The sequence below is a fragment of the Pseudorca crassidens genome, chromosome 10 (genome assembly GCF_039906515.1).
Source record: "Pseudorca crassidens isolate mPseCra1 chromosome 10, mPseCra1.hap1, whole genome shotgun sequence".
Classification (NCBI taxonomy): domain Eukaryota; kingdom Metazoa; phylum Chordata; class Mammalia; order Artiodactyla; family Delphinidae; genus Pseudorca; species Pseudorca crassidens.
This window is the reverse complement of record NC_090305.1, coordinates 66,709,097-66,723,395: the sequence shown is the minus strand read 5'-3', so window position 1 is coordinate 66,723,395 and position 14,299 is coordinate 66,709,097. Positions and strand designations below refer to the sequence as shown.

At 50.4% G+C, this 14,299-nt stretch overlaps 1 long non-coding RNA gene across 1 annotated transcript in view; it reads left to right on the top strand.

The window, feature by feature from the left end:
• Positions 1-6,227: 6,227 nt before the first annotated feature.
• The window catches only part of LOC137232364 (uncharacterized), a 30,282-nt gene continuing 22,210 nt past the window's right edge, over positions 6,228-14,299 (top strand). The window contains exons 1-2 of the long non-coding RNA XR_010946997.1: positions 6,228-10,753; positions 11,566-11,712. This is a non-coding gene — a long non-coding RNA (uncharacterized lncRNA). The remainder of the gene's footprint in view (positions 10,754-11,565; positions 11,713-14,299) is intronic.

The window sequence follows — 14,299 nt, the reverse complement described above, 5'->3', positions numbered from 1 at the left end:
CTAACAGGCTTTAAAATGAGCATTTGTTTTATCACCAGTGAGATCAAAGAGGGACTTTCTGATCTCACACAACTCAAGAACAGGGATTTGGTATAAGAAACAACTGATTAGAAATCTTGGAAATAAAGAATGTTTATTTATTTATTTATTTAAATTTATTTATTTATTTATTTTTGGCTGCGTTGGGTCTTCGTTGCTGCGTGCGGGCTTTCTCTCGTTGCGGAGAGCGGGGGCTACTCTTCGTTGTGGTGCACGTGCTTCTTATTGCGGTGGCTTCTCGTGTTGCGAAGCACAGGGCCTACAGTGCGTGGGCTTCAGTAGTTGTGCCACGTGGGCTCAGTAGTTGTGGCTTGCTGGCTCTATAGCGCAGACACAGTAGTTGTGGCGCACGGGCTTAGTTGCTCCGCGACTTGTGGCATCTTCCCGGACCAGGGCTTGAACCCGTGTTCCCTGCATTGGCAGGTGGATTCTTAACTGCTGAGCCATCAGGGAAGCCCAAGAATGTTTATTAAAGTAAGAAACTCACTGGAGGAGCTAAATGATTACTTATAGTCAAAGAAGGGATTAATAAATTGGAAGTAAAGTTGAAGATCCAAAAGGTGGCAGAGAGAGAGAAGGAGAGAGAGGGGATAGGTTGAGAGCCCTGACGTACTGGTAGCTGTCCTTTAGCTGATAGGAATTCGTTTGGGAAAAGAAAACTGGAGAAAAAAGGTACTTGAAGAAGGAGTAGCAATCACTTCTGTTTCTGGCATCTTGGTAGGATGGTTGCCTGAAGTGATCTTCCCTTGGAAAACAGCTAAAAATACTAGGTAAATAAATATTGACAAATGCTTTTTAAATGCATCAATGATCTGGCAAGAAAGTATGGAATACTCAGGCCAAAAGGTAAGAGAAGTGGCAGAATGCTGAAGCCTGACCTTTGCCCTGGAGGTATATGACAAGCCAGGTGAAATCGAGCCTTGGTTTTGGAGGCCCTCAGTGCCTGGTGGGGCCCCAAAGGGCAGCACCCTCTGTAAACTAATAATCAGTCTGTACTCTTGACATCCCAAGGGGAGCTTGAACCCTGCCAATTACTGGAGTAGAATAAAGTCTCCCTTGAGAACTGAGGCAGCCCTCCCTCATGTGGGTTTGCACACGGGAAACCTCAGGTCAAGATTTACAGTGGTCCCAGAATGTGGTGGTCTCAGACACTTGATAGAAGGAAATGCAGATCCGACCTGAATGAATCTTTATTCATCTGAGTCCTCAAAGAATCCCCACCAATAAAGTTCCAAGAAAGAGGAATAGCTTACAGAAAAGTTCACGAGATATACTAGGCAACAAAGCACTCAGAGCAAAGGACATCAGAAAGAACATGGTAGCATGAGAGTTGCAAAGACTTCAGACATTAGAATTATCAGTCAGATAATTTCAATGTTTAAAAATGATTTAAGAACTAAAAGAGAAGCTTGAAAACCAGAATAGATTTGCAGAAGAACCAAAGTGATGCTCTAGAAGTAAAAATTATTATAGCAATTTAAAACCTTGTATCTGTGAATTAGAGCCAAAGAGACAATTTGTGAATAGGAAGCTAGATCTGAAGAGGTTATCCAGAATGCAGCCAGCGCGATAAACAGATCAGTAGTGTAAACAAGAGGCTAAGAGATATGAAGGATAGAGTGAGAAGCTCCAACTTGTGGTTGGAGTTCCAGGGGGAAAAAAAGGCAAAAATGGGGCAAAGGTCTTTTTTTTTTTTTTACATGACTGAACTTTTCAAAATCACCAGTCCACAGGTTCAAGGTCAGCAGTTCTCAAGCTGGGCAACCAAAAGACATCTGCAGTCAAATGTTCTGTCTCTTGTTATGGGTGGTGACTCATTAGGTATGTTCACTTTACAAATATTCATTGAGCTGTACATATACGTTTTGTGCACTTTTTGTATGTTCATTACAGCTCAATAAGCAAGTTTGCCTCAAGTTTTTTCACACTTTGTATTAATTATAAATTGCTGCATACAAATTACCCCAAATCTCTGTGGCTTAAAACAACAAATCATTATTTTCTGACAGTTTCTGTGGATCAGGAATTCAGGAGTGGCTTAGCTGAGTAGTTCTAGTTTGGGGTCTCTTTGAAGTAGCCGTCAAGATGTCCTCCAGGGCAGCAGGCAACGCAAGGCTCGACTGGGGCTGGAGGATCTGCTTTAGGACCGTTTCCACTCCCAGCGCTCACAGGAATGCATAGAGAAGCATTACGCACCCACAGTTCTTGCCACGTGCACCTCTCCATAAGGCTTGCATGAGTGTTCACATGTGGTAGAGGCTGGCTTTCCCCAGAATGAGTGATCCCAGAGAGGAAGCAGGAGGAAGCTTTAGGGTCTTTTATGACCAGGTCTTGGAAGTGATATTCTGCCACAGTCTGTTTGTTAGAAGCAAGTCACTGCGTCCAGCCCACGCTCAAAGGGAGAAGAAAGGGAGAAGAATTAGGTTCCACCTCGAGGTGGAGTCTGAGAATTTGCGGACGTGTTTAAAAACCAGTACATACGTGAACACATTGTAATAAATTGTCAGAACGAAAAGACCAAGAAACAATCTTAAAATTAGAGATTATATTTTCTTTCAAAGAGCAAGCCCACAGCAAATGTCTCAAACACAGCCGGTGTTAACTGGAATGGTACCATCTGGCATCAGTGTTAACTGGACAAAAGGTAATTGTCAACTTGAAATTCTATACCCAGAGAAAATATGTTACAAGTACAAAATATTTTTAGACAAACAAGATCAGAGGTTTTGTCACCAGCAGACTTTTTAAAAAAAATCTATCTTGAGGTAATGAAAATATTCTAAAGTGGATTATGGTGATGGTTGTACAAGTCTGTGAATATGCTAAAAGCCATTGGATTGTACCTTTAAATGGGTGAATTGTATGAGGTATATATTATATCTCAATAAAGCTGTTTTTTTAAAAAAGAAATAAGCATTCTCCTTAAAAAAAAAAAAAAAACTGAATGTCTTTTTTTGAATGAATGTCTTCAGACTGAATCCCAGATGGAAAATCTGAGATCGTAAGAAGGAATGAAGAGAAAGAAAGTGTAAATTTAAGTAGACGTTAACCTTATAAAACAAATATGTGTTGTGAAGTAAAAGTAAAACAAGGGCTAGGGTACATAACAACAATAATAGTAAGTCCTGAGGTGATCGGTGATTGGAATTACAGCCATCTACCAAGCTCACTCAGGAAGAGAGCAAAGACTCTGGTATACAGACAGGCTGACATTTCTAGGATAACGCCAAAAATAGAAATAGAGTGATAGAATGTACCCCTTCTTTTTTTCTTTTTTTTTTCTTTTTTTTTTTGCTTCACCATGCAGCATGTGGAATCTTAGTTCCCTGACCAGGGATCAAACCCCTCCCCCCTGCATTGGGAGCGCAGAGTACTAACCTCTGGACCGCCAGGGAAGTCCCTAGTACCTCTTCCAAAGAAATTAAGAAAAAAAAAATGGACTGAGAAAAATAAATTATCCAAAAGAAGGCAAAGAGAGAAAAAGGTGGGACAGATAAATCCAAATATGTCATTAATTACTATTAATGTACCTGTTTGCTTTTTTTAAAAAAAACTCTTGTCTGATGTCATTTAAAAAAAGAAACCTAAACCCAGTCTTTCAAACAGATTGAAAGGGATTAGAAAAGCTCTGTCATGCTCAAAATCAACAGAAGGAAGCTCAGCTAGCTGGGGTGATGCCAGACAAGGGAGACTTTCAGACAGAAGGGTTACTAGCTACCCTGGTGTGCTGTGGAGCAGCGGGCCTCCCACCTGCCACATGTGGGAATGCTGGTCGGTAAGACCACTTTTGCAAAAGTTGAACTGGTGCACAGCCAGTGACCAGCAATTCCACTATTAGTGTCCTAGAGCACTGTTGCACAAGAATACCGGGAGACAGGGACAGGAACCCTAATAGAAGCAATGTTCATAATAGCACACATACACACAGTAAAACACAATGAGTTATTGTTTTGACAGTGGAATACTCTATAGCAAGGAAATGAGCTATAGCCCCGTGTAAGATTGTGGATACATCTCAGAAGAAGCAAGTCAGACTTCCCTGGTGGCGCAGTGGTTAAGAATCCACCTGCCAATGCATGGGACACGGGTTCGAGCCCTGGTCCCAGAAGATACCACATGCCACGGAGCAACTAAGCCCGTGTGCCACAACTACTGAGCCTGCGCTCTAGAGCCCACGCTCCACAACAAGAGAAGCTACCGCAGTGAGATGCCCACACACCACAACGAAGAGTAGCCCCCGCTCGCCACAACTAGAGAAAGCCCGCACGCAGCAACGAAGACCCAACGCAGCCAAAAATAAATAATTTTTTTTTTTTAAAAGAAGCAGGTCACAGAAGAAAAGAAGTATGAGACATTTGTGTGATGTTCCAACACAGGCAGAGTAGAACAATACACTCTCTAAGGATACACACATGGGTGGTAAAGTCGGCACAGAAGAGCAAAGGCAATGATCCTCATCATCAGGCTTGTGGTTAGCTCTGGGAAGGGGCCCTCTGAGGTGTTGATAATGTTCTTTTTCTTGGCTTAAGGGGTGGGAATTCATTTTATTCTTTATCCGTTCATTTTCTCCATTTTTTTTTTGGTTGTATGTACTGTATTTCACACAATTTTAAAAGAAATTTCCAGAATCCACAACCTAAATTACTCAATGAGTATGAAGTAGAATTTTTTTAATGGCTACATCTGCAGTTTCACTACAATGGTCAAGATTAGAACATTGAGGGGAAAGAGGAAACTCCAACAAGCTACAGGAGGGGAAAAAAAACAACAACAACGGAAAGTTTGCCTACTAATGAATGAGTTCCACTTTTCATCAGTCAATGATAGATAGTAGAAGACAAATTTTTCCTAAGTGCTGAGGAAACATAAATGTCAGTCTGCTCAATAATAAATAATAAGGGCAAGATAGACATTTTCAGGCTTATGACACTAAGTGTTTACTCTGCACTGATCTTTGCTGAAAGAACTACTAAAGGATGCTCCGTAGCAGGAGGAGGAGGGAGGGGGCAGGGAGAAGGATATGGGAATCAGGATGACATTTGGCAGATGCTCACCTACAGGATTTTAAGTGAGGAGGGGTTTTTTCTTGTGTTATGTCTAAGGTGGTACAGTGACTCCTTGAGACCACGAAGGACGTGAGTCCCTTCTGTGTCCTCAGCTGCTGTCCTTAACTCTCTTGGAGGCCTTCACCCCCCCCCCCGCAACCGACCTCCCAGGTTTGAGCTACAGGCAGGAGGGAGAAGGGCAAAGGGCAAGCCAGCTGAAGAAACCATGACTTCAAGCCCTGTCCCCCATGCTTTCCTTCACATCTGATCAGCCATTACTGTGTCAGATCCAACCCTAACTGCAGACATGTGGGGAGTAAGGGTATTTTAAGCTGGGCACATTGCCACCATGATTGAAATTGAGGTTCCATGAGAAAGGAAGAAGGGTAGAAAGAGTACCGGGAAGGCAGCCAGCAGTGCCTGCCACAGGATGCAGGAAGAAGTGGTGAGCAAAGAAAGTGGTAAACATTGCAGAAATCAGTAATTGACTAACAAGAAATAAAGACTGACGAAGAAAGAGGAGACAGGGACTTCCCTGGTGGTGCAGTGGTTAAGAATCCTCCTGCCAATGCAGGGGACACGGGTTCAATCCCTGGTCCAGGAAGATCCCACATGCTATGGAGCAACTAAGCCTGTGCGCCACAACTACTGAGCCCATGCTCTAGCGCCCACGAGCCACAGCTACTGAGCCCACGTGCCACAACTACTGAAGCCCACACGCCTAGAACCCGTGCTCCACAACAAGAGAAGCCACCGCAATGAGAAGCCCGTGCACCGCAATGAAGAGTAGCCCCCGCTCACCACAACTAGAGAAAGCCCATGCGCAGCAACGAAGACCCAGTGCAGCCAAAAATAAATAAAAAGAGAAAAAAAGGAAAGAGGAGACACACATTAGGCATGTTAGGAATGAAATAACGCTATCACCATAGACCCCATGGACATCAAAAGGACAATAAAGGGGTACTGTAAATACCCACATTTTGACAAGTTGATGAAATGGACCAATTCCTTGAAAAGTGCAAACTGCCATAACTCACCCCAAATGAAAAAGATAATTTGCATAGCTCTGTAACTATTAAGGATATTGAATTCATAATTTTTAAACCCCTGAAAAAGACATCTCCAAGCTCAGGTGGTTTTACTGGAGAATTGATACACAGGTTTAATGCAATTCATATCAAAATCTCAGTAAGATTTTTATATATAGACAAGATTATTCTAAAATGTATCAGGAAGGTTACAAGAACAGCTTAAACAATTTTTAACTAGAAGAATAAAGCAGGAAGAGTCAATCAACCCATTTCAAGACTTATTATACAGCTACAGTAATCAAGATGGTGGTATTGGTGGAAAAGTAGGCACATAGATCAATGGAAGAATACAGAGAACTCAGAAGTAGCCCCACATAGGTATGGCTCACTAATTTTTGGCAAAGGTGCAAAATGAGCTCAATGGAGGAAGGACAGTCTTCAGTAAATTGTGCTGGAGTGATTGGATATCCATCCAAAGGTCCCAAAAAGGAACCCCAACCTACACTTCAGACCTTATACAAAAATTAAAGTGGATTATAGGAGAAAACCTTCAGGACCTAGAGCTTGGTGAAGAGCGTTCTTAGACATGAGAAAGCACGATTCATAAAGAAAAAAAAGGGCAAATTTGACAACCAAAATGAAAAGCTTTTGCTCCAACAAAGACCCTGTTAAAAGGATGAAGAGAAAATCTACTGACTAAGAAAGTACTTGCAAACCCCATATCTGATAAAGGACTCCTACCTAGAATAATACAGTACTCTTGATTGGAGGGACAGGCCCCAGCAACAGACTCTCAGGCCCCAGCAGCCCCTTTGTCATAGGGCTGAAGAAATGGGCCAAGTGGCAGTGCCCAGCTCTGTGGATGGAGCCCCGGTGTGCCCACTGCTACCTGGCTCACCAGGCACTCCTCCAGGACAGCCCTGACCTCCCAACACTCCAGGCCCCTCTTCCTGCTGGAAATCCTCAAGGACATCTGGCCTCTGGGTCATCTCAGGAGAGGTGTCAGGTTTGAAATGTTCGGCAACAGCATGGATACCCCTTTGCCAAGCAGAGGACAGGAGTACAGGGCCTGCTGGCCCAGAGACTCACGCTTGATGCCTCTGGGTAAGAGGGAAGGCAGCACGAGGGCTGGGAGGAAGTCATACCTGGGATTGCAGGGACAGGACCCTAGAGGCCAGGTGGACATCCGGGCTGGTATAGGGCCTGTAACACGGTGAGGAATCGCAGACGCAGGGTCACAGAGAGGCATAGCCCCTAAAGTTACAAGGGAAGATGCTGTCTAGCCCAGTGGGCTGCAGGTGAATTGTGTGAAGGTGACCAGTTTGGGCAAATCAAGTCCCCTGGACTCTACCTGTGCATCCTCAAGCCCAAGGCATCGTCCAGGCCAAGTCCCCTGTTGGGGTTTCATGCTGCTCTTCCCCACCCCTGGCCTTCAGTGTGCGAGACTCCTGCTCACCTTCAGGTGACCTCTCCATGGGGCTCTGAGCTGCATCTGGGGCCTGCTGCAGCACCCTTACAGGAGCTGGGGATTCAGGCATTAATTCATCCTGTTTCCTGAGTATCCACCTTGTGCTGGACACTGTTCCAGGGGCTAAGGATGCAGCTGTAAACCTGACGTTGCCCTGCTCTCCAGGAGCTGACCTTCCAAGTGGTCTCGGGATCTGTGCTAGGAGCCACGTTCCTTTCCTCAGACCAGTCTAAAAGACTTGGCTTTCCCCAAACCATCTCACTGGGCATCACAGTGCGGGGTAGTGAGTGGTGGGGATCTAGGGCCAAGAGCCCAGCAATTCTATTCAGCCAGCAGACCTTTATGGATAAGAATCTCCGTGTAGCCTTTATTTCCCCTGTTGCCCACACACGGCCACTGGGGGGCAGCAGAAGACACTGACCCAGGGCCCCTGCAGGGGGAGTGTGGGTCAGCATAGCCTGCTTTTCCCGCTGCTGAAGTGGATCTTCTGTAAGGAACCTCACCCCACCAGAGGAAGCACCCCATCCTTTCCCGTGGGGCCTGTGTCATTTAAGGGGCTGATATCAGAGGTGATCCCGGGAGTGGGGCTCAGTCAGCCTGAAACCCAGAACAGTGGTGGCCATGTCCTGGGGAGCAACAGAACCCTCCACTCTGCCCCACCGACACCAGCCTTCCGCAGGTTCCAGGCACCAGGCACTTTCGGGTGTGTGGGCTCCAAGTGGAGTGTATTGCGTACCCTCCCAACCCTGTGGGGAGCACCAACCCTGCCAGGTCACAGGCAGCCTCATCCCTCCCGAGGGAAGGTCTACGTATGTGTGAGACGTGTGTGGACAGAATACTCAGGGATGTGGACCCACTGTAGCCTGGCTGGGAAAGGGGCCCCACCTGGAGGGTCAGGTCCCCTTAGCCCCTGGGCCAGGTCTGACATGGCACCCCCTGGGCCTGTCCTGAGCATCTGTTGCTCAGAGCCAAGCTGCAAAGATGCCTAGATCCAGGGGCCATCCAGGTGGTGTAGGGGACTCACCCACTGGATGGGCAGAAGTGGGTATCCATAGAGCACAGTGGTTGAGCATGCTGGGTTCTAGGGCTGCTTCCCTCCCTGCCTTAGGCCTGGACTCAGGGCCTCTGGCAGCTGTGGGCTGGGCAGGGGTGTCCAGCCTATTTCCCGGCCAGCCTGCCCTTTCTCTATGTATTTACTGGTTTTCTTAAAATGTTCCCATTACTCAGGGCTCTGGTCGGCACTGAGACAGAAATAAATCCCACAAGGTGGCCCAGCCAGAAACCCGGAATCCGATTCCCCCTCAAAGGCCAAAAGAAGCTCCTGTGCAGAGCATGCTCAGACCGCAGTGGCTCACACACTCCACATGGCCACAAATATGTCCACACAAACCCCACGCACACACACCTGCAAACGCATGCATTCACATACCTAAACCTCCGCACGCACAGATGCCCTACACACATGCAGGCACTCACATGTCCCCCACACACTCACATTTGCCTAATGCACACACGCACACATTCACACATGCGCTCAGCCCACTGACACAGATTGACCTCATATGCACACACGCATTCACGTGTACACGCCCCCCATTGCAAAATGGATTTATGCGCACACACACCCTCCCCCCTACACACACACACATGAACTCGTCCCATACACTCGTGCACACACTCCCTGGCAACGAGGCTTACACTCAGTCATGACCACACACTCTGGGATCACAAACTCAGTCATCCTCAAGGTGCTGCTGGGCGAGAAAAGTGGTGAGGCTGTGGAGGGTGGGAGGACGAGGCAGCCTCTGAGCAGCTCTGGAGGAGAGTGGCCTCATGGGAACGCAGGCCCGAGGCTGCCAGGGCTTCTGAATTTTTAAAAGAAACTGAAAAGCTGAATTTTTATGTGAAATATCCTGATTTTTAAATGTTGGCTCAAGATGTTGAAAATACTATGAGGGCCAAACCAAACATGTCTCTGGGCCAAATTCCACCCACAGGCGGCGTTCTCAGACCACGGGTCCACACAGACACACACACACAAATAGACACACACATATACACAGACATACCAATAAATACAAACAGACATATTGGTACACACACAGTACAGTCACGCACACTGACACACCAAAAGACACACATGCAAATGGACACACAGATACATATTACAAACATGAGCACATTACCAACACACAGACACAGGATACAAATAGAACTACAAACTGACAGTACGAATAGACACAGCAGATACATATAACTAGGCACATATACAAACAAACACACGCAAATGCAAATAAGCATATATACAAACACATACACATAACAACAGACACACAGCACACCTCTCTATCTCACTGGTTGGGGTGCGCTTGTTGGGGGCAGGTAGCCTGACAGTTTCGCCTCTGGGCTGGGCCAGGACGTGGTTCACACCAAGGCCGTCCCCTGACTCATACGTGCTGCAGCAGGAAAAGGGTGCTGGGGCAGAGGCCCCCAAGGAGGGCTGACTGGAGAGCACCGCGTGGGGAGTGGAGAGGAGCAGGTGGAGGGCCTCGTGCACCAGGGCCTGGAGTCTGGAGCCACAGGTACTGAAGCTCTGAGAAGGGAGCTTGCAGTGGTCACAAGCCCGGTGTCCCATGCCCAGAACCCCGTCCTCCCAGCCTGGCCTCGTCCCCTCCTCCTCGCCATTGGGAAGCAAAGCCAACAGGAGCCCCATGGGGCTGTCCATCAACAGAGTCCCCTGCCAGAACCGCTGGCCGTGTCCCCACCCTGCAGTCTGTGAACTGGGACTGAGAACCATCAGGCCTTCCAGTCAGGAAGCCTTTGGGGGCGTTGAAACTCTCCTCTCTACCCCCCTAAAACAGATGCTGCAGGTGGCAGGGGCATAATTAATTCAGGCACACGAAGGGCCCCACCTTCCCTCCTTTCACGCACAGATGGAAGGCTGAGGCCTGAAGGGATGGTTTTAGGCCTGGGATACAATTTTCTGCCTCCCAGACCCTGGCCCCTTTCCTGACCCCCAGCCTTTGGATGGGAAGGAGATGCCCAGGATCCACACCCACCCTCTTGGCCCCACTGCCTGCATGACCGGGATGCCGAAGAAGGAGGGAGCCTCTCACCTGGGGATGTCCTGGCCTTCAGTGCTGAGGGCCCCAGGTCTGCCCAAGGGAAAGGTAAAGTCCTTGTCCAGGCAGCCAAGAGCTAGCCTGGGGGCCCACCAGGGAGCAGGTCGGGGTACTGAGACCACACAGGCCAAGAGACCTAGACAGGAGCCTGACCTCAGAGGTGAAGCTGAGGCTCAGAGAGGGAAGGCAGCTTGCCCTGGATCACACAGCAAACACGGGAAGCCAGCCAGGGCCCAGACCCCTGTCTGGCTCTAGAGTCCCCTACGCTGCCCAAGAGGAGGCTCCTCTGCCCCAGGCAAGGCTTGTTTCAGTTGGCCGTGGGAGCCTCGGGCTGGGATCATTCTGGGGCTGGCTGAGGAGACAACAGGGTTATAGCTGAACACAGTCCAGCCTGTGTGTCCCAGTGCTCAATGAGAGCCACTGACCCAGCACCCTCTGACCGGGTCCCCACAGCCAGACCTCACTTCTAAAAATGAAGGCAGAGCCAGGACCCTGTTAGGACCCCTGATGGATGGATGGTCCACGTCCCCTCTAGTACCCTCAGAGCAGGACTGCACCCCCTCGGACCACCGCCCCCGCCCCCCCCCGGCAGGTCCATGACCCCTCACACCCCCTAGGAGCAAAACTGTATCACTCAGACCCCCTGGGGCAGGGTCACGTCACTTCATGTGCCCTCAGAGCAGAGCTGTGTCCCTGCTGACCCCCACAGAAGGTCTGTGCCCCATCAAGCACTCTCAGAGCGCTGCTTTTTCCCCTCAGAGCCCTCAGGAAGTCCATGCCCACAAGCACCCTCAGTGTAGGGCTGTGTCCCCGCAGTGTTTCCCACCCCAACGGCTCCTTGTCCCTTCATGTGCCCTCAGGGAAGGATGGTGTCTCCACACCACACAGGGCAGGTCTTGCCCCTCACGCACCGTTGGAGCAGAGCTGAGTCCCCTCAGACTCCCCGTGGAGGTCCATGTCCCTCACGTGCCATCAGGGAAGGATTGTGTCTCCTCAGACCACACAAGGCAAGTCTTGTCCCCTCTTGCACCCTCGGAGCAGAGCTGTGTCCCCTCAGACCACGTGAAAGGTCCATGTCCCCTCACTCACCCTTGGAGCAGAGCTGTGTCCCCTGAGACCCCCTTAGGAGCTCAAATGTCACCTCATATGCCCTCAGAGCAGAGCTATGTCCCCTCAGACCCTCACGGAAGGTCGATGTCCCTTCAGGTGCCCTCAGGGAAGGATTGTGTCTCCAGGCCACACAGGGCAGGCCTTCTCTCCTCACATGCCCTTGGAGCAGAGCTGTGTCTCCTCAGACCCCCTCAAAAGGTCCATGTCCCCTCACTTGCCCTCTGGCACAGCTGTCCCCTCAGGCCCCATCGGGAGGTTCATGTCCCCTCACGCACAAACAGAGCAGAGCTTGTCCCCTCAGACCCACTCAGGAGATTCAACGTCCCCTCACATGCCCTCGGAGCAGAGCTGTGTCCCCTCTAATCCCCTCAGGTGGTTCAATGTCCCCTTACGTGCCCTTGAAGCAGAGCTGTGTCCCCTGAGACCCCCACAGAGGGTCCATGTCCCCTCGCGTGCCCTCAGGGAAGGCTTCTGTCTCCTCAGACCACACAGGGCAGGTCTTATGCCCTCACATGCCCTTGGAGCAGAGCTGTGTACCCTCAGACCCCCTCAGTTCTCCAATGTCCCCTCACGCGCCATTGGAACAGAGCTGTGTCCCCGCAGACCCGCAAGGACGGTCCATGTCCCCTCACGTGCCCTCAGAACCGAGCTGTTTCCACTCAGACCTCTTCAGGAGGTCCAATGTCACCTGTCATGCCCTCGGAGCAGAAAGTGTCTCCTCAGACCCCCTCAGGAAGTCCAAATTCCCCTCACCTGCCCTCGGAGCAGAGCTGTGTCCCTTCAGACTCCCTAAGGAGGTCCAGTGCCCCCTCACATGCCCTTGGGGCAGAGCGGTGTTCCCTCAGACCCCCACGGAGGGTCCGTTTCCCCTCACCTGCCCTCGGAGTAGATCTGTGTCTCCACAGACTGCTCAGGAGATCCAATGTCCCTTCACGTACCCTCGGAGCAGAGCTGTGTCCCCTCAGACCACACGGAAAGTCTATGTCCCCTCACTCACCCTTGCAGCAGAGCTGTGTCCCCTGAGACCCCCTCAGGAGATTCAATGTCCCCTCAGGTGCCCTCGGAGCAGAGCTATGTCCCCTCAGACCCCCACGGAAGGTCGATGTCCCTTCATGTGCCCTCAGGGAAGGATTGTGTCTCCTCAGACCACACAGGGCAGGTCCTGTCCTCATGCGCCCTCGGAGCAGAGGTGTGTCCCCTCAGACCCAAGCATGAAGTCCAATGTCTCCTCACATGCCCGCAGGGCAGAGCTGTTTCACCTTAGACCCCCGCAGGGGGTCCAGAATCCCCTCACATGCCCTCAGAGCAAAGCTGTGTCCCCTCTGATCACCTCAGGTGTTCAATATCCCCTTGCATGCCCTTGGAGCAGAGCTGTGTCCCCTCAGACCCACTCAGGAGGTCCAGTGTCCCCTCATGCACCCTCGGAGCAGAGCTGTGTTCTCTCAGACCCCCTCAGAAAGTTGAGTGTCCCCTCTAAAGCCCTCGGAGCAGAGTGTGTCCCCTCAGACCCCCTCGGGCGGTTCAATGTCCCCTCACACGCCGTCAGAGCAGAGCTATGTCCCCTCACACCACCTCAGGATGTTCAATGTCCCCTCACGCACCCTCGAAGCAGAGCTGTGTACCCTCAGACTCACTCAGGAGGTCCAATGTCCCCTCACGCACCCTGGAGCAGAGCTGTGTCCCTTACGACCCCCTCAGGAAGTTCAGTGTCTGCTAACACACCCTCAGAGCAGAGCTGTGTCCCCTCAGACCCACTCAGGTTGTTCGTGGTCCCCTCACGTGCCCTTGGAGCAGAGCTGTGTCCCCTCAGACCCACTCAGGAGGCCCAATGTCCCCTCACACACCCTTGGAGCAGAGCTGTGTCCCCACAGACCCCCACAGGAGGTCCAGAGACCCCTCACACGCCCTCGGAGTGAAGCTGCGTCCCCTCTGATCCCCTTAGGTAGTTTAATGTCCCCTTACATGCCCTTGGAACAGAGCTGTGTCCCCTGAGAGCCCCAGGAGGGTCCATGTCCCCTCACGTGCCCTCAGGGAAGGATGGTTTCTTCTCAGACCACACAGGGCAGTTCTTGTCCCCTCACGCACCTTCGGAGCAAAGCTGAGTCCCCTCAGATTATGATGGAAGGTCCGTGTCCCCTCATGCGCCCTTGGAGCAGAGCTGTGTCTCCTCAGACCCCCACAGAAGGTCCATGTCCCATCATGTGCCCTCAGGAAAGGATTGTGTCTCAGACTACACAGGGCAAGCTTTGTCCCCTCAGGTACCCTCGGAGCAGAACTGTGTCCCCTGAGACCCCCTCAGGAGGTTCATTGTCCCCTCCTGTACCCTCAGAGTAGAGCTCTGTCCCCTCAAACACCCATGGAAGTTCTATGTCTCCTTACCCGCCCTCAGAGCAGGGTTGTGTCCCCTTCTTCCCCCAAGGAAGGTCCCTTTTCCCTCACAAACTCTGATCTCTGAACAAGGCTCTGATCAGACCGCTGGACTGG